Consider the following 20,943-nt stretch of genomic DNA (forward strand, 5'->3'; position numbering starts at 1 on the left):
AGAGCAGACATGAAACTCAAAGTATCTGCAGAGAAGGATGCTAGAGAGGAGAAGGTCACTTTGTCCCCACTAGATCTTGGGGATCCCTCATGCTCTAAGGGATTAGAGGCATCAGGTTCAGTGAAAAGCAAAACTTGGCAGAGAAAAAATCAGGAGGATTGGTTCACTTTTGTAAAAGAAACAAGCAAATGTCAGAGGTTCTCTTCTTCCTCTCCAGCAAGGCAGCTATTTCTCCTCATCTATGAAGGAGAAATTCAGTGTATTTTCCAGAGAAACTCAAGGAAGGGATTTTGAAACAGAATCCCAGGAAAAGTAGAGGTGGGGTAAGCTTTCTTACTGAATGCTGCCAGTTTATGCAAATGTTTGTGTACCTAATGATGGAGATACATAATGTGTTAATCAGATATTTAAGGATTTCTCTATACAAATATGGCTTAGAACTTTGTTAATTTATAGGGTAGATCATGAATTTGTGAGCCTAGCTGATGCATATAGTTCTACATTAGTTTTAAAATTTCTCACTCTTAAAATGAGTCCATAGTCAAAGACTACTAGAAATTTGAGTAAACTGTCAATATTAAAGAAAGAGATAAAGCAAAAAGTAACTAATTGAGAACATAGTCTGTGCAGTAAATAAGATAAAGCATTATGCACTGTTGGGGAGAAGGTTAACTACTACAGCCACTGTGGAAGATGGTGCAGAAATTCCTTAGAAATCTGAAAATAGATCTACCATATGACACAAATGTCCCATTCCCAAGAATTTACCCAAATGAAATGAAGTCAGCTTGTGAGAGTTATCTGTAGCCCCCTGCTCATTGCAACCCAATTCACAATAGTTATAATATGGAATCAACCCAGATGTCCATCAACCAATTGTATACACAATTGAATACTACTCAGCCCTAAAAAAGAATTAAATCCTGTTTTTGTCACAAAATGAATGCAACTGGAAACCATTATTCTTAGTGAAATAAGAAGTCCCAAAAAGACAAGTATAATGTTTTCCTTGATCTTTTGTAACTAATGAGTACAAAAAATATAATTTATATGAGCTAAATTGACATTTTGAGATTCAACTATTGTTTACAGCCCTTGTCTCTACTGTTAAAGAACAACGTTGTTTTTATTATTTTTCTTCTTAATGTTTGTTATTTTTTAGTGGAGGGCTAAATTTATTATAAAATAAACTGAAATTATGTCATTGTAAAAATTGTTAAAATGAATAATAAAGTGAGGAAGAGGGAGGGTGAGGTGAGAAGTATCACTTAGCTCCTTAATCTGTACCTAAGAAATACATTAAATTTGTTCAACTTATGTAAAAAAAATTTTAAAAGTCATTAATATTCTGAGAGATTAGAGAAAATATCCCACTAATCAAACAAACATTATGAATGAAGATGATTTCTTTGAAATTAAAAATATAACAGTTTTAAAAAATTAAAGTGTAATAAAAAGAGAAATGTGTAACTTCCTGGACTATGGAAAGACAAAGATGTGAAGTTCAGTACCCAGCTAATAAGAATTTCAGATTGAAAAAAAAGGGAGGAAAAACTAGGTGATGGTAATATCAAAAAAAGTGAGAACTTCAGGAAGTTCTTAAAATGATGGGACTTGACAAGCACTCAGTAACATGGTTGAGAAAAGAGACTGTCTTCAAAACTAATTAACATGTCCAAAGGTCAAAAACTAAAGAGAAGGTCCTAGATAGTTTCAGAGAATAAAAAATGAATTACACATGAAGAATCATGGTCAGACTGACACAGAACTTCTCAATAACAATATTGGGAACTGAAAACTGGTTCTTCATAATTTGGATAAAATATGCTCCATGAATGTTCCATATACAGTCAAGCTTTCAGTCAGTCTTAAGATAGGATAAAGACAATTGCATGCATACATGATTATAAAATTTGCTTCCCCGTGTGCACTTTCTTAGGAAGCTGCTCTGGATAAGCCCTGCTGCTATTGGCAAGTAAATGACAGCAGATTAGACTGCGAAAATAGCAGAAAGAGCACATATATGAGAGGGGTGAGAGATCATTCCAGCAAAGGCACTCACACAGAGAAGAATCATCGTGCAACACGAGACAGAGGCTTCAGGAGGAAGGACTGCTGGGAAATGATAGAACTGAGATTTCCCAGGTCACTTAACCTTGTGGAACATAGTAGGAGAGGACTTCAGAAAGTTTGTTAAGGGGGCAGGCACTATGGTGTATTGGGTAAATCCCCTGTGAGTGATGTCCAGATCCCACACTGAAGTCACTGGGCTGGCGTTCCATTTCTGCTCCCCACCTAGCTTCCTGCCAATGCACAGCCTGGGAAGCAGCAGATGATGGCTCCAGTACTTGGGTCTCTGCCATCCGTGTGAAAGAACCAGATGAAGTTCCTAGTTCCTGATTTTGGCCTGGTGTAGACTGGGCTGTTATAGGCATTTGGAGAATGAAAAAGCAAATCAAAGATACGTGCATTTGCTCTCTCTCTCTCTCATTCCATCCACTACCTCCCTTTCTGTTATTCTGCCTAAAAAATAATAAATAAAAATAAACTTAAAATGTTTTTAGAAAAATAGAATTGAAAGCTACATTTATATTGGTGAAACAGTTTTTGAAATCTGTGTGATGTTTTTAAAGATTTGGTTCATTTATTTGAAAGGCAGAAGTGAAAGAGAGAGAGAGAGAGAGAGAGAAGAGATCTGTCATCTACTCGTTCATTCCCCAAGTTGCCACAATGGCCAAAGCTGGGCTCATCCAGAGCCAGGAGCCTGGAGATTCTTCCTGGTTCCCATGTAGGTGCAGGGGCCCAAGCAATTGGACCAACTTCCACTGCTTTCCCAGGTCATAGCTGAGAGTTGAATCAAAGAGGAGGAGCCCAGACAGGAACAGGTGCTTATACGGGATGTCAGTGCTACAGGCAGAGGCTAAATTCTAATACAGCACACTTTCTGCCCCTAAAATGTTTTTTTTTTTTTCATGAACTTGTTGAAGATCTTTCATATCATGGTGAGCTTTACAGTCGTACTAAATGAGTTGAGAGGATTAGCAGTAGGTGCCTAGGAGACGTAAGGACTACAAAACTAACATTCATTAACCTTACTCTCTCTCCATTCATTCCAGCACTGAAGATTCAAATCATCAGTAAAGACTCCATGAAGCAGCCAAGAAGCAGTCTTGACTCACTTATTTGGTTATAGTCCTTTAATTCTTTTCTCTTGCAGTCTTCATCTGTACTTGGTATTTAACTACAGTCTTTGCCCATATCAAAATGTTACAATCTATTTCTTGCATAGAGCATTCATTCATTTTAAGTGGTCATTTGCTTTCGAGTATCACAAAGCAGGAGTGCTATTGCATCGTTTTAATCCCCTGTATTCGAAAGAACACATGCTTATTGAAAGCAGGAATTTGAGCTCTGGAGTACCTATGTTAAAGATTCAGGTCACTTCATATTTTGTTGCTCATTGTGTTATTTGCCAGTTTGCCAGTATTTGAAATTGTTAATTAGCCAGCAAGACCCTGAGAATTCAGCTTTTAATTCTGGCAGGATTATATTTAAACATTCTAAACAAATTAAAAGCTGCTTTTTACAGGAAAATTTATTCTTCCCTCTGTGACTCATTGTAACACTTAATTCCCTACTGCTCAGAATTTCATCTTTATGTCTCAGTTAAATCTCTCCAATTGATATTGAAGTACGTTGTATTTTATTTTATTTTATTTTCATATTTGGTGCTTTGTAATGGGTACCAGCTGACCAATGCCTGGATTGTGCATTCTTTTTTCTTTTCTTTTTTTTAAAGATTTATTGTATTTATTTGAAAGACAGAGGTACAGAGAGAGGTAGAGAGAGAGAGAGATCTTCCATCCGCTGGTTCACTCCCCAGATGGCTGCAAAGGCTGGAACTGGGCCGAGCCAAACCCAGGAGCCAGAAGCTTCTTCCGGGTCTCCCACGTGGTGCAGGGGCCCAAGGACTTGGGCCATCTTCTACTGCTTTCCCAGCCCATAGCAGAGAGCTAGACTGAAAGAAGAGCAGCAGGGACTAGAACCGGCACCCATATGGGATGCCTGTGCTTCAGGCCAGGGTGTTTACCTGCTGCACCACAGTGCCGGCCCCTGGATTGTGCATTTCTCTCTCTCTCTCTCTCTCTCTCTCTCCCCCCCTCCTTATCTCCCCCCTTCCTCTCCCCCTTTCTCCCTCTCTTCCTCTCTCTCCTTCCCTCCCTCCCCCCATGCCCCTTTTTCTCCTCTCCCCCGCTCCCCTCTCCTCCCCTCTCCTCCCCTCTCCTCCCCTCTCCTCCCCTTTCTTCTCCTCTCCTCTCCCACCACCCAATTCTCTCCTTCCTTCTTCCTTGTCCTCTCCCTTCCCCCACCCCAGCTTTCTTCAAATAAAGTAAAAATGAAATTTTGTCTTAACGTGGAATGAGATATTTAAAACAAAATTAAGAAAACTCTAGTGTGAAAGTTAATTTAGATTACTCATGACTTTTTCCAAATGTAGACTTCTGATACAGAAATTTTCCAGCACAATTCTCTCTGAATCTTGTACATGTGGATAGAATTTGACCATTTACTGACCTTTGGAAGTCTTAACTTTCAATCTTTTGAAATTGACTGCCTTCTTGGAAATTCCTGTTTTGATGCATTTCCATGACTATAGGACTATGTTATTAACCAGCCAATCAAACTAGAAGTTTAATGCTAAATGATATTTCCTGTTCATTTTTCTTCTCTTATGCAAGTATAAGAACTGCCATCATAGGGGCACTTATAAGACCTGACTTACTCAAAATTATAATATATTAGACACAAGTTCTTGTGGAAAAACAATTAATATAACATTTAGATATATAGTAAAATTTTTACTTCAATTACTTAAATTCTAAACAGCTCTATGTAATTCAAGTAATTAACTATGGGTACTAATATGTATTTATATTAAGTAATCCCATACTATTTTAAATGTGTTAGCATCCAGAGATAACTTCCCCTGTTCCCAAGCTGATACCAGTAATGAAGATGCTGAAAAAAAATTCTAATATATATATATATATACATATACATATACATATATATAGGTATACACACACACACACACCCCACGCAGATCACAATCACAGATCAACATGGAAAATGTAAATAGGCTGTGTATTGCATTATTGATTTCTACTTTTCTATAGACCGTTTAGGTGACTATCCTTAGAGTCCTTGGCAGTGTGTGGGTGGTCAAAGAATTTCTGAGCTACTCCCTGTTGCTATCAGATTATCGAACCAATTTAGCTCTAGTTAATAACTCTATTAACTGGATAATGGTTACTGTCTTTTTATCAGCTCAGTAACACTACATCCCCATTATAAACAACTGGTCAGTAACATAAATCTCTTTATATAGCAATGCACAAAATACTTCGTCTCTTAAGGGCAGTCTCACAGAAAGAGTAACCAGCACTGCATTTTTCATTGGGAAAAGCTGCCTCAGGCCCCTCTGGGGGTGAACTGGGTAGCATCTTCTAAATCTTTTCTCTGGAGTTGAGCAGATGGCAGCTTTCTGATTGGAAACTTGATTCAATGCTGCATTTAGTGTGATTAAAACAAATGATGAGCCTGGAGCCAGGTCTGTACAACCCCACAGAACAGGTGGCAAAATGGAAAATGAAGGTAACCAGTTTATTTGTCTACACAACACTAAAGAAATAGCTTGATGAATTTCCCTCTACTGGAGTGACTTTTTTTTTCCCCCTCATCAAATGAATTGAATTGACCAGCTGTATTGGCGTCCTGTAGACACAGCCTGGAAAGTCTCCTGCTCTAACAGGCTTCAAGCTAGTGGGGGTCTGTAGTGACACAGCAGGTGCAGTGAGATCTAAGCCCTTAAATGCAATGTATACACAGAGCTGTGCAGACAGCCCTGTGGAGCTACCACATAAGATGGTTTTTCATGTGTAAATGAGAAGGTCTTTCATTTTTCAAGCTATTGCATTATATCCCCTTCTGTTGAAAGACAAACAAGGAAATCAACCAACACTGAGTTAATTACAGAAAGGGTGGTCAGTACCATATTCAGGATTTCAGGCTTTAGTCATGAGGCTTAGGTGCACCACCATATTTTGCAGTTTAGACCTTGGTTCAAGCCACATTGGGAATTCATGGCTCTTGTAAGATTGTACTCTGGAAAATCAGTGCTGTGGGAGCATATTCGTTTTGAATGAAATGCTTACCAGGATAGAGGTTGAGAAAGGAAAACAGTTTTAGGGCAAAGAATTATGAAGAACGCAATGACTAATTTACAGTGAGAAATTACCTGGCATGTGGTTTTATAATTTTCCCCTTCAAATTTACTGATTAGAGAGCAATTTTGAAGACTGCTATAATGAATAGAAGAAAAGATATGTGAATAAAAATAAATATTTAATATTCACATTGATTTTTCTTAGTGTGGAATAAAGTATAAACATCATTTAAGTCTTTTATTTTCTATATTTTGGTTGTTTAGTATTTGAAAGATAATTGAGATTTTTAGTGACATATGTATGATTTCCTCATTTTAGATTTAATATCCCAACTTCTATCATACAACGGAAACAAAGTGTTTAAAGATGGGTTTGTCATGTTACATGCTTATATATGTACTTGTGTACAAATATACACGTATTTTTGTGTTATGTATATATATTCAAAAACACTATGTAGAATGATGAACATTTTAGACAATTAAAACATATCCCTAGTGCCTTTAGGGAAGATTAAGTAATGTTAAAACCTTTCTTATATGAAGAAAAACATGACATTTTTATAACATTATTCTCCCCATTTTGTAAGTGAAAAAACTGAATCAGAGAGGTTATATAATTTCCTAAGGTCAGCCGGCGCCGCGGCTCACTAGGCTAATCCTCCGCCTTGCGGCGCCGGCACATCGGGTTCTAGTCCCAGTCGGGGCGCTGGAATCTGTCCAGGTTGCCCCTCTTCCAGGCCAGCCCTCTGCTGTGGCCAGGGAGTGCAGTGGAGGATGGCCCAAGTACTGGCCGTGGCGGCCATTGGAGGGTGAACCAATGGCAAAGGAAGACTTTTCTCTCTGTCTCTCTCTCTCTCTCACTGTCCACTCTGCCTGTCAAAAAATAAAAAAAAATAATAATTTCCTAGAGTTACAGAGCTTATAAGTTACTGAGACAGGAATTTAAGCCCAGGTCTTAAGTCTACCATGTACCTTCTCTTATTGCCTATATATTTCAAGATAAATGCTTGAAATATATTTCAAAATTTACATATATATATATATATATATATATAAAAGCTTTGCATGCTTAACATCTCTTTAATGAGCACATTTTGCCTGGCAGGCCTCTAAAATAGGTATTGTTAATTAAATCTGCTTTTCTTAGGCAAAGTTGAGATCAGAAATATCTTTGCTTACTTTAGTGATATTTCCTGAGGTTGATCACTTATATGTGGTTCACATTTATATCATTTTATTTTTGGGGGGGTAAGCCTGCCTTAAAAGATAAAATATTGGAAACATAATATTAAGGCATTATTTTGCTTTCTTTACTATTGCTAGCAACTACTGGAAAATAGGATTTAGCTCTTTTCTGTACAGCACATTCATGAGATGTAGCTTTCCTGAATGGCAGGTGATATTTGTATTTGAGCAAAAGAACTGAGGCAAAATCTGCAGCAGAAATATTTAATATTTATTAAAACAAAGAGTGTATCAGGGACAATTCTAGTTCTTAAAGACTTCTGAAAAAGCCCATTCCTAAGCTCCAGGTACTCACATACTTGTATGATTGTGTAACATAATGTTAGTACAAGTAATAACAAAGCTCTGCCAGAAGTTCTGAACCATGTGTCCTTGGAGAAGTCAGATGGGCTCAGATCCCACTGCTATAAGTTTTTGCATTATGACTCTGTTTAGCCATTTGAAAGGATATCAGACACATTGTAGAAGATGACTTTGGCACAATCCTCTCAGCCTGCTATTGGGTCTGCTTTGTCACTGATGACTGAGGGAGAGATGTGTGCACAGCAACCATTAATGCTAATGGAGTTACACAGTTTTAATCCTATTGCACTGAGAAACAACAGATTTGAGGTTTGAGTGTGAGACATCTGTGAAAATCAAGTTAGGATTGGTCTGACTACAATAACAGTTCCATCTTGCAAATGCACAACCTATCACATGACAAGTAAGTTTTCTTTTCCCCTCCTCCTTGACATTTGTTTGGAAAGGAAAAGTGGGGAAAAAGAAGATGTTCTCCTTGATGATAATATACCATTGCAACGAATTTTAAGAAAAATGTACTTCTAAATTACAAAAGTATTATTGCAGTAGTCCTAATTATTGTCTTAGAATTATGTGATGTACTTAGGAAAAAAGACTTAGTAAGCCCTCCAGATGTTCCCAAATACCAGTGTATTCCAGATCCTGTGAGAAAGCAAATAGAATGATTGCCCTTTATGCAATCTCATTTTTCTGAAATTTTAAATTCACTTCTTCCATATTTGAGTGAGGATTCTGAAAGGAAGTCAAACATTTCAGTTTTGAGTTTTTTTATTATTAAAGAACTTTTCCTAAGTATTGTCATCACTTTTATTTTTGGATTTACTTCATGCTTTAATCAGTCAGTAGCAGAATTACTTAGCTTCAGATATAAAGTGGAAACAGTGTAAGTACTGTATAAGGACAGTATAGGGAGTGTTATAGAAAGACTGGTGTTGTTTTTTCTTATTTCATTGAAGAATTAATTTGTATTCTTATATCTGTTAAATGTCTAAAAGATATATTTCTAGGTACTGAGAGGTAGACAATTATGAACATAATAGACAAACTTTATCCTTTTGAGAAGTCAACCTTTTAGTGTGGAAGGAGTGAAAATAAATAGAACCAAATTCTTACATAATGTATCTGGTGAGGATAAGTACCATGAGGGGATATCAAGCATGAAGATGGTGATATGTGAGTAAGAGGGCTGATATTTTGTATGTGGTAAAGAGAACCCAAGACTCATCAGAGATAAAAAGCTTGATGCTCAATGTTTACTGTTGACCCATTTGAGCAACCAGACCTCTACAGATATTAAAATAGGGGGCTTAGGGCAAGCATTGGGAACTAAGCATATGATGCTGATTTGAAGGCCTTCATCTCATATTGGAATGCCGCCTTATTTCAAGCTCCAGCTCAATGTCTGTTTCTAGCTTCCTGCTAATGTGTACCCTGGAGGACAGCAGATGATGAATCAAGTGCTATTGTCCCTGTCACCCATGCAGGAGACCTGCACTGAGATCCCAGCTCCTGGCTTTGGCTTGGCCTAGCCCTGACTGTAATAGACATTTGGAAAGTGAATCAAAAGATAGGATCGATCTCTCTCTCTGTCACTCCATGTTTCAAATAAATTAAAATAATTAAATATATTTTATTAAAGTACCCTCTATTCTTCTTAAATGATAGAATAACTTTTTACAAATGGGCATAATCCGTTATTTTTCTCTCTCATAGGCATTACTTTGAGAGCTGGAGCATTCAGCAGGGCAATGTGTCACAAGTTCTTTGTACTATCAGATGAAGGCAATGATTAGGAAGAATGTGCTATAAAATAATTCACTTCAACAAATAAAGAAGGATTTGTGTGTTACCCCCACCGAGCTCAAGAATAGTATCATCATTGGGGTCCTTGAGACATTTTCATATCTGATTGTTTTACCAATTACCCATGCTTCTTTCTCCTCCTCTCCCTTATACCTCCCCAAACTGGGTTGTAGTCACTGTTATCTGCAGAATTCCTTCAGGAGAGAGTGAGCCCCCTGAGGTTAAGTCAGTCACCCTCACCAGACGCACCCTTCTTTGATCAGTCTCTGGCTTTGCCCTCCGTATTGTTTCATTCTTGGAAAGGAAGACAAAAAATGATTTAGCTTATATGTGGAAATTTCAAGATAAAGCCATAAAATACACTTCACATTTTTCTAAGATACCTTTATCTTGTAGTCAACTTAAGATTACCTCAAAATATTTCTTTTTAAATCACAATCTTGCTATCCAGGATGATCAGAAAGTTTAGAAAACAGACTGGACAACTAATGTATACATCTGTCATAGATGTCATCTTATTTTCCCAATCTGAGAAAAGATACATACTACCTTTCACATAATTACAATTTCATAAAAATATTTAGAATTTAGCACACACAAATACCTATCATGTGAAGAGAGCCACATATAATGCCCCATTTTATGCTAGTGGCATTCCAAGAGGGAGGTATTATCAAGATGCCTAATTTATTTTATTTAAAGATTATTTATTTATTTGAATGGCAGTTATGGAGAGAAGGAAAAGATGGAGAATGGAGGGGGAGAGGGAGAGGGAGAGAGAGAAAGATCTTCTTTCATCAGCTGGTTCACTCCGCAAATGGCCATAATGACCAGGGTTGGGCCAAGCTGAAGCCAGGAGCTAGGAACTTCATGTGGGTCTACACGTAATTTCAGGGACCCTAGTGCTTGGGCCATCTTCCACTGCTTTCCCAGGCACATTAGCAGGGAGACGCATTGAAAGTGGAGCAGGCCGGACACAAGCTGGCACCCAAATTGGATGCTGGCATTGCAGGCAGTGGCTTAACATGTTCAGCTACAATGCTAGTCCCAGTGTCTATTTCAGAAGTCAGAAACAGACTTAGGAAATTTAAGTAACTTGTCTAAAGTCACAAAACTAGTAAATGTCAACTCTGGGATGAAGACTGAGACAATCCAAGCCCAAGGCCAACAGAGAGGTGAATCACTGAACCATCCTTTTATTAGAATTTTATTTTGTTTAAGGTATACAAATTTCATATACACAGATTTAGGAACATAGTGATACTTTTCACCCTATCCTCCCTTCCACTCATGTTCCCACCCTTCTTCCTCCTCCTTCTTCTATTCTAAGTCTTCATTTTTTAAAAAAGATTTTTTTATTTACTTGAAAGCCAGAGTTACACAGGGAGAGAAGGAGAAGCAGAGAGAGAGAGAGAGAGAGAGCTCTTCCATCTGCTGGTTCATCCCCACATGGCCGCAATGGCTGCAGCTGCCCCAATCCAAAGCCAGGAACCAGGCGCTTCTTCCAGGTCTCCCACATGGGTGCAGGGGCCCAGGGACTTGGGCCATCTTCTACTGCTTTCCCAGGCTGTAGCAGAGAGCTGAATCGGAATTGGAGGAGCCAGAATTTGAACCAGTGCCCATATGGGATGCTGGCACTGCAAGCAGAGGCTTTACCCGCTACGCCACAGCGCTGACCCCCTCACTCTTCATGCATCTCCCTGCTAATGTGCCTGGGAAAGCAGTGGAAGATGGCCCAAGCACTTGGGTCCCTGAAATTACGTGTAGACCCACATGAAGTTCCTAGCTCCTGGCTTCAGCTTGGCCCAACCCTGGTCATTGTGGCCATTTGCAGAGTGAACCAGATTCATTTTCTGTTTATAAGATTATCCATACACTAAGAGTCAAAAAATAGTATGAAGAAAAACAACAGTATTGCACATTAGAGACAAGGGCCGTAAATGATCATCGAACCTCAAAATGTCATTTCACTCCAATACATTACATTTTAGCTGCTCTATTAGTTACCATAGTATAGGGAAAAATATGATATCTGTCTTTTTGGAACTGGCTTTTTTCACTAAGTATAATGGTTCTAATCAAATACGTTTTTTGGCAAAAGACAGGATTTCATTCTTTTTTACAACTGAGTAGTATTCCATAGTGTGTGTGTATACCATAATTTCTTTATCCAGTCATCTATTGATGGACATCTGGGTTGATTTCATATCTTAGCTATTGTGAATTGAGCTTCAGTGACCACGAGGGTATAGATAACTTTCATTTGCTGATTTCATTTCCCTTGGGTAAATTCCCAGGCGTAGGATTGCTGAAGAAAGAATGTAATCCCAAATCCATGGTCTACAGTTGACCTTAGCATTAAGTTTTCTGTCCCTGAACTTAGTGGCTTTAAATATTTGAAGCTTTGGTAACTCTTTAGAAAGAATGAACAATTAATTATATTAGTGGAAAACTGACTTGGTATTGATCCAATAGAATGTAGATTATCTTCCTGTTAGGTTTTATACCTGAGTGATTAATTGGAATAGAATTTCTCTCTCACTCTCCCATTGTCTCACCCCCCATGTCTGATTCACCCACCCACCAGCTCAGCATGACCTACCATGTCATAGCTTTGAATTCAATGCCTAGCTATGGGATTACTACATTAGTATTTAGTGCATTAGTGCCGTGCAATTTTTGTCTAAATTTCCTGTCATTGAACTGTAGATCAATTACTTATTCATCTGTAAAATAAATACGTAATCCTCTGCACAAATAGCTACAAGCTTTGCAAGGACTTAGCCTTTGGTCGGAATATTTGAGTTGAAGTTGTAGCAGTTGGTTATACTCGGTGAAAGGGCAGACATAGAGTTAGAGGCGTCAAAATGATCAAGAAGGGGTGTGTGTGTGTATGTGTGTGTGTGTCTAGAATCATGTACAATGTACCAATAGGAATTATTTTATAAATCTGTTGTAAGACCCTCAAAGTCAGTAAAATTTCCTTATTTCAATGATGAAACAATTGATGCTGAGCTGGCCAGCTGCTTCCCAATGACACATTCTGAAGGATTGTTCAAGGCACTCAATTTCAAACATCAAACACAGGATTTTACTCTTCAGTGCTATATTGTGTATTTGTATGTTGGGGAATGTATTTGTATGTCTGTGTGTCATAATTACAAGGTAGATTGCATAGGCTTTTTGGTTGAAATGATAGCACTTCTTAATATGTTTCAACATCTCGTACAATTTGGGACATGCTCAAGCTGACTTGCCCCAAATGGTAGAGTTAGAAACATACCAGGGGATTCCAATTCAATCCCATCAAGGTGGCATGCACCAATGCCATCTCACTAGTCCAAGTGATCAATTTCAGTTCATAATCGATGATAATGAAAGGACTAAGAGGCAAAGGGATCACATAAACAAGTCTAGTGCCTGCTAATACTAACCGATAGAATAAATAAAGGGGAGAGCGATCCAACATGGGAAGCGAGATACACAGCAGACTCACAGAATGGCGGATGTCCTAAACAGCACTCTGGCCTCAGAATCAGCCCTAAAGGCATTCGGATCCGGCTGAAAAGCCCATGAGAGTATTTCAGGCATGGAAAGCCAAGACAATCTGGGGAAAAAAAAAAAAAAAAAAAAAACCAAAACACCTAAATGAAAGATCTCTGTGAGTGAGATCCCAGTGGAAAGAACAAGTCTTCAAAGAAGGAGGTCCTTTCTCTGAAGGGAGGAGAGAACTTCCACTTTGACTATGACCTTGTCTAAATAAGATAAGAGTCGGAGAACTCAAAAGGCTTCCATAGCCTTGGAAACTCATGACTGGAGCATAGGGAGATTACTGATGCCATAAACAAGAGTGTCAATTTGTAAAGTCAACAACAGGAGTCACTGTGCACTTACTCCTCATGTAGGATCTCTGTCCTTAATGTGCTGTACATTGTGATTTAATGCTATAACGAGTACTCAAACAGTATTTTTCACTTTGTGTTTCTATGTGGGTGCAAACTGTTGAAATCTTTACTTAATGTATACTAAACTGATCTTCTGTATATATAGAAAATTGAAAATGAATCGTGTTATGAACGGAAGGGGAGAGAGAGCGGGAAAGGGGAGGGTTGCGGGTGGGAGGGAAGTCATCGGGGGGGAGGGGAGCCAATGTAGTCCATAAGCTGTACTTTGGAAATCTATATTCATTAAATAAAAGTTAAAAAAATATATGTTTCAACATCTCTAAGCTTTTTTTTTAATTTTTCATTCAATTAATAGAATTTTGCTGTTTCAGTTGATGTGTTCTAGTGTCAATGAAATACTGAATAACTTATCAAAGAAAATAACAAGTTTTATTAAAGATAACAAAATTCTATTTTATGCTATTTACTAATCTTTATCCTGTAGTAAATATACTGTATATTCAAATTATTCTGTTTTAAAATTCACATGCTTACTCAGCAAGATCACCAGAAAACAATAGACCATAAAAACTGCTGGACAGCTAGTGAATGAATTTATCATTGCATTCCTCTCATTTGGTACTTTGTACTAGGCTTACAAATAATTATTGCTGTTCATATATTTAAAATATCATAGCAAAATATCTAATAATTACTAAGCACGCACCTTGTTTCAGGCTTTATGAAGAGTGCTCTGTGTGTGTTGTCTCATATCATCCTCATGGCACTCCTGCAAGGAAGTCACTATTATAATGCCTATTTTAGAGATGATAAAAAGCATGTCTTAATTAGGTTAGAAAAATTTTCCCAAAGGTACATGACTAGAGGTAGGTTTGAAATCAGGGAATCTGACTCCAGGGCATACACTTAACTACTGCCTTTTCTAGAGATCAGCAAAAAGAACGTGAAATTCAGATTTGGAAGGTCCTCATTTTAATAGATTTGTGGTTTTAGATATGATTACCTTTATATAACAGTCATATTCTGTACAAAAATTGTCTAACTTGTGTGAAAGTGCTTTGAGAATTTTCATATTAGACACATAGTTTAATTTCTTATTTTCTTAAAAACAGATTCTAACCAGACTTTTGATTGACATAGTAGATTGTAATCTGAAAACGAAATGAAAAAAGAGGAAAGGTATTTAAAATTACTTTTAAAAATATATTGTCTTTGAAATATCAGTGCAAATCTCATAGCCTTTGTGCAAGTGAGATCTTTTTAATTTCCCTCTAGCCCACAGGTACTTATAAGGATGTAATATACTTCATTTTAAAAACAGTGTAGAATAGCAGAGATATTTTTCACATAAAACAAATGTGTTTCCATTTTTAGTTTTTTTATAATCTTTTATAAGATTATAGACATGATACTAAAAACTTGGCAACATAGTTTTGATAAAACTTTGGTAGCATCATGATGACTGGAATATTATTTCCATATTTAATAAAAGTACTCATTAAACTATATTTTTTAAAAAGATTTTTATTTATTTGAGAGGGGGAGAGACAAAGAGAAAGGTCTTACATCTGCTGGTTCACTCCCCAAATGGCCGCAACAGCCAGAGCTGAGCTGATCTGAAGCCAGGGACCAGAAGCTTCTTCTGGGTCTCCCATGCAGGTACTGAGGCCCAAGCACTTAGGCCAACTTCCACAGTTTTCCCATGCCATAAGCAGAGAGATGGATCAGAAAAGGAGCAGCCAAGACACAAACTGATGCCTTTATGGGATGCTGGTGCTGCATGTGGAGGCTTAGCCTACTATGCCACAGTGGTAGCCCCTTAAACTATATTAGAAGGTAAAAATTTCAAATATATTACCCTGGGAAACCATGAGAATAAATTACAAGTTCATCAGGATCTAAATGAAATCATAGAAAGTTAAAAATTAAAAAACTACACAATATGCAACACATAAATTGAATAGAAAATATCTTAAGTAAATATTACTTTCAAATTTTCACTAAGTATATTAAAATTGTTAGAAATATACTGATAAGAATTAAGAAACCTTTGAAATTAGATTAAATTTGACTATAGGTAACAAGATAGAGACTAGGCTCCCGACAGTAAATATTATATGTAGATTTAATATAAGCCAGTCTGAGAAGACTATAATGAAAAACACAGTAGTATTTTGGTATTTTTTAGTAGGAGCATATAAAACATGTATTTTATTTTTTTATAAAAATTAAAAATCCATTTTGTAGTATTACTGGCAAACAATAAATTGGACACATTTAAAGTGCACAACTTTGTTTCCTAGAATGCATATTCCAATGAAACTATCACAGTCAGAATAATAAACACCATCATCATTACAAACTCCCCCATATGGGTTTGGACCTTTATCCTAGAGGTTAGGGTGCTGTATCTCATACTGGTCTGCTGGGTTTGATCCTGACTCTGATCATGATTCCAGCTTCCTGCCGATGCAGAGCATGGGAGGCAGCAGTGATGACTCAAGTAACTGGGTGCTAGCCACCCAAGTTGGGAATCTGCATTTGAGAGGTTGAACATGCTATAGGACTCTCTGTTTCCCTCCCCATCTTAAATTAAAAAAAAAATCCCCATCCCTTTTAAAATACTTTCTACTCTTCTTTTTTGCCATTTTCTCTTTACCAAATAACCTGTCATCCATTTTCTATCCCTGCAGATTAGTTTGTATTTCCTAGAATCTAGTAAATACAAATCATATAAACTGTAATTTCTGTCACTCATTGTAACTATTTTGAGATTCATCTATATTGTATCAATGTTTGATTCCATTTTATTGTTGAGTAGCATTACATTGTAGGAATATGACACAATTTATCTCTCCAGGTATCTGTTAATTGTCATTTGGATTATTTTCAGTTCTTGGCTATTCCTCCGTCGGGGATACACTTTGTATTTTAAAATTTTTATTTATTTATTTATTTGGCAGAGAAAGAGTGAGAGAGAGCGAACAAGAGAGAGAGAAAGAAAGTTAGAGAGAGAGAGAGAGAGAGAAAATAAATATCTTCTTTTCAGTGGCTCTCTTCCCCAATGACTATATAGCCAGATCTTGGTCAGGCCAAAGCCTGGAGCCAGGATCTCCCATCTGGTCCCCTACATGGTTGGCAGGGGCCCAAGTACTTGGATCACCTACCACTACCTTCCCAGGTGCATTAGCAGGAACCTGAACAAGGTGCAGAGCAGTAGGGACTCCAACAGATACTCCAATATGGAATGCTGGTGTTGCAAGCCGTAGCCTAACCTGTCATACCACAATGCTGGCCCCATGGAGATAAGTATTGTATTGATAATGGTGATAGTGATGATAATAATAATGACAACTATGATTAAGCTAGTATATGCTGTGTGTTAAATATTGTGTAAGATAGTCACTACATCCTATAATTCATACATATTTTATATGCACCAAAATAATAAAACTGTCAGATACTTAAATGTATGTTAAACTGTTATTGAGAAATCATCATTAGATATAAAAGGACTATTGGGTAAACGTTTCCTCCTAGAAGGTGGGGTTGAGAGCATACTATCTCTTTACCTTGAAAGGAAGATAGCATTTATTGTGCTTTTTGGAGGGCTTGATATGCATTTCCTGTAGTTGTGGATCCCTGTGATGATGCTTTGCTATCCCAGGGAAAGCTAAAGCTGAAATTGAGCAAAGTGTGAAAGCAGAAGGCTGCTTCAGTGTTGACACTGACTGAACAGGAAAATGAATGATCTGGAGTTGTTTTGCCCCCTGTATTAGTAAGAATATTACTTTTGGACAATGGGTGAACCAGGGACTAGAATCCACGTGTGGCTAAGAGGCTGCCATGAGAGAGACCCTGTGGAAATCCATTGTGGAATTCCCAAAGGCATTTGCATTCTCAAACATCTGCCTGGCCCACACGACATGCAAAGACCTCTCTGTTCCAAGGATACCTGCCTGTCCTATTTGACCTTAGAGAGATTTAAAAAAACAGTAGATTATTGAGGAAGAAGTGGAAAACTGAATACAGAAAGGGAGAGTCAACCACACCCTCTTCTTCCTGAATCTGAAGGCCAGTAGGTTACTATCTACAGTTTTAGCTCCAGAGGAAGAAAATGAATGAAAAGGCCGGCGCCGCGGCTCACTAGGCTAATCCTCCGCCTAGCGGCTCTGGCACATCAGGTTCTAGTCCCGGTCGGGGCGCCGGATTCTGTCCCCGTTGCCCCTCTTCCAGGCCAGCCCTCTGCTGTGGCCAGGGAGTGCAGTGGAGGATGGCCCAGGTGCTTGGGCCCTGTACCCCATGGGAGACCAGGAAAAGCACCTGGCTCCTGACTCCTGCCATCGGATCAGCGCGGTGCGCCGGCCGCAGCGCGCTGGCCGCGGCGGCCATTGGAGGGTGAACCAACGGCAAAGGAAGACCTTTCTCTCTGTCTCTCTCTCTCACTGTCCACTCTGCCTGTCAAAAAAATAAAAATAAAAAATAAAAAAATAAAAAAAAGAAAATGAATGAAAAAAGATTGAATATTGAATGTAAAATTTGAACTGGATATATATATATATATATATATATATAATTACTGAATCATGACAGGGCTTTGTAACATAAAGATATTTTTAGAGCTATCTATTACCAACATGTAAAAGGAATTGATTTTCCCACTGGGTAAATTTAGAGTGGGCTCTGGGAGACGAAAATGAAGTTACAATTTGATTACATCCCAGGTGTCATTCTTGTGCAATGTTCTGATTATGTGTGAATTATTAGTCCATGTAATGCATCACTTTTGAGATTTTACTTGTTGCTTGTTGCATTTAAACAGCTTAAACACCAATATGTGAAAAGCAGTCAAGTTAAGTTTTAGGCAAAAATTTAAAAAGAAGATAGATTTTTGCCCCCTAAATGATCCTTTAAACCAGCATCATGAACAGCTTAGTGTTGACCTGCCTTTGGAGATAAAATCTAGCTCATATCTCAAACAGTGAGGTTTTAGAAAGCTTTTTGCAGATAAAAATGTAAGATGTGAATCCTTTGAGAATTGTTGATTTTATTTCTGAAAATGCCACTGTTCTAGTGTAGGTCCATATCAGCTAACTGCGTGTCTTTCTCTGGAGCTCACTGTTTGTTTTTAAGCAGGAGACATGAAAAATGAGGGCTCTGTATTGAGATGTAACTTGGTCACAGCAGAATGCTCTCCATCTAGTTATATCACAGAGCTAGCAGAGCTTTAAGAAACTAGAGACAGGGCTTTGAAATGACAATTGCAAGCATAATGAAATAGTTGCTCTCTTTACCCAAAGCTTATAAGTAAAGCCTTTTTTCTTTGCAGTTTTATCTTTTCTTTGTATCAACCACCAGTCGGACACAAACAGGCACACACAGGCATACGCACATACATTCATTCTCACACATATACTCACTATTTTGTGATGTGTGTGTAAATGCAGTACATTTAGCAGTTGGAAAAGGATATGATTTCAAACAGAAGTCAATGGAGGCAGATTTAGCTTTAAGTTTGTACTAGATATTTTGTATTGTCTTTTCTAAAATGAAATGTGGATGATGAAAAAGAAATTCCATCACAACTGTTATCTGAATGACAGTGCCAATCAACTTTCAGTAAATTTATTTATGTATGTATAAAATGCATTCAATAATTTTATTTCTAGATATATTCTGGAAAAAAAATTCCCAGCCTATATATCTGTTTCATTCCAATTCCTGATATTAGATAATCATAAGGTAAATTATAATAAATCTTTTATAGAAAGCAATAGGATTATAACCATTTAGAAAAAATTTCCCATCACATTGGATATGAAGTACTTCAACATACTTAAATTCAGTATTTCTCTGAAAAAAACTTTTGCTGACATAGTTATCACTTTTGATTGCCCTCCTTTTATTTTTAATGAGTCTTGTTGAATTTTATAACAAAATTTGCTACATGATTTCTTCCATAAAATATCATACCAGTCAACATTAAATTGGTAGTCTAACAGCTAGAAAAGAACTAAAAATTCTACATTTATTTGGAAAAGTAGTTGAACATTTAGAAAATGCATTTATGGATAAACATAAGAATATAAATTATATATTCCAAACTCATCATTCTTGAAATGGCTAAACAGGTTTAGAGTAATAAAGTGGTAGGATTATAATTATTTTGTATCGAAACACTGTTCTTTACCTTAAACAGATTGGTTAGATTGTACATTCTTTTGGTATTGAAGTAATGCTTTGATATCAAGATAGAGAGGCTTGCGTGATGAATTTTGATAAGACTTCGTCCACATGCATAATCTTTTGGTATTAGTGAATTGAAAGAGTAGGGTGAGCGTACAACTGTCTCAAAGTAGACTAACTTACATTTTGTTAATAATGTCTTTCCTTTTGTTGTCTTGTATAAAGTTGACTCTCAATTTATATTTGTTGTGTCAAATTAAATTGGATTCAATAAATGTTTTATGGATGATATAGGATGGATGGAAATCAATATTATGAATGATAAAGATTGAAGAGAAAGAACAAACCAAATTTTTCAAATGGGATATTTAATGTCAAGATAGTTGATGGATACAGTAACTTTTCAACCAATTGGTTGCTTTAGTTTCAGTGATTAAATTTATATTAAATAATCCCTATTAGAATTTGTATATCTGAAATTTTATGTGATGTCTACGGAGTTCAGATATCTAAGAATATAGAACTATTTATACTACTTATTATAAATTTTATTGTATATTTATACATAATAGATTTTATATACATAATACCAAATGAATCACTTTTCATAGTCTTATTTTAAATGATAGCAATACTACAATTCTATGAGCATTTTACTACTGAGGAATCTGAGTCTCCATAAGATTAGACAATTTGCATAATTCTATACAATTATTAGAATCCAGGATTTTAACTGTAGTCTGTACTTTTCCAAAGTTCTATTCCTTTTCTCATAGAATATCTGCTTAAGAAATCAAGCATTGTAGATGAGTTCTAGAAATCAAGCATTAATATTCTATTGGCAAATGTTGACAGTTTTAAGATATAAATGAGCTTACTCTGTCCATCAGAAAATCATGATTATCTTTAGTCCATTGTAGAACCTGAACTGTAAACATCAAGAACCAGTTTATTTGCAGAAGCAAATAAACAGGACAAAGACATCATAAGAGGGTAACCTGCTCAAAGGAATTATCATAGTATGGTGGTTAATATTGATAAATACAGTTTCAATTTGTAATATTCAAATCAGTAGCTCCTGTACTATAGACATGAAGTGCACTAAAATCACTAACTCTGAGTATTAACTGTGGTGAGCAAATGGCAAAGATGCATTTTCTTTGGCTTTGATGTTTTCCTGTATACAAACAATATCCTCCCCTATTAGAATGAGAACAGATGGATGAAACTTCAATGTGAATGCTTATTGCATGCAGTAATGGATGATTTTAT

The 20,943-nt window shown here is 36.9% G+C and overlaps 1 long non-coding RNA gene across 8 annotated transcripts in view; it reads left to right on the plus strand.

Moving 5' to 3' along the window:
• The window catches only part of LOC103346257 (uncharacterized), a 1,098,305-nt gene that overhangs the window by 709,451 nt on the left and 367,911 nt on the right, over window positions 1-20,943 (plus strand). For 2 of the 8 annotated variants that reach the window (XR_011380312.1, XR_011380314.1), the window contains exon 12: window positions 3,117-4,167. The exons of the other annotated variants lie outside the window; for them this stretch is intronic. This is a non-coding gene — a long non-coding RNA (uncharacterized lncRNA). Of the gene's footprint in view, window positions 1-3,116; window positions 4,168-20,943 lie in introns of those variants that run through there. 8 annotated transcript variants of the gene reach the window in all.

The sequence above is a fragment of the Oryctolagus cuniculus genome, chromosome 1 (genome assembly GCF_964237555.1).
Source record: "Oryctolagus cuniculus chromosome 1, mOryCun1.1, whole genome shotgun sequence".
NCBI lineage: Eukaryota > Metazoa > Chordata > Mammalia > Lagomorpha > Leporidae > Oryctolagus > Oryctolagus cuniculus.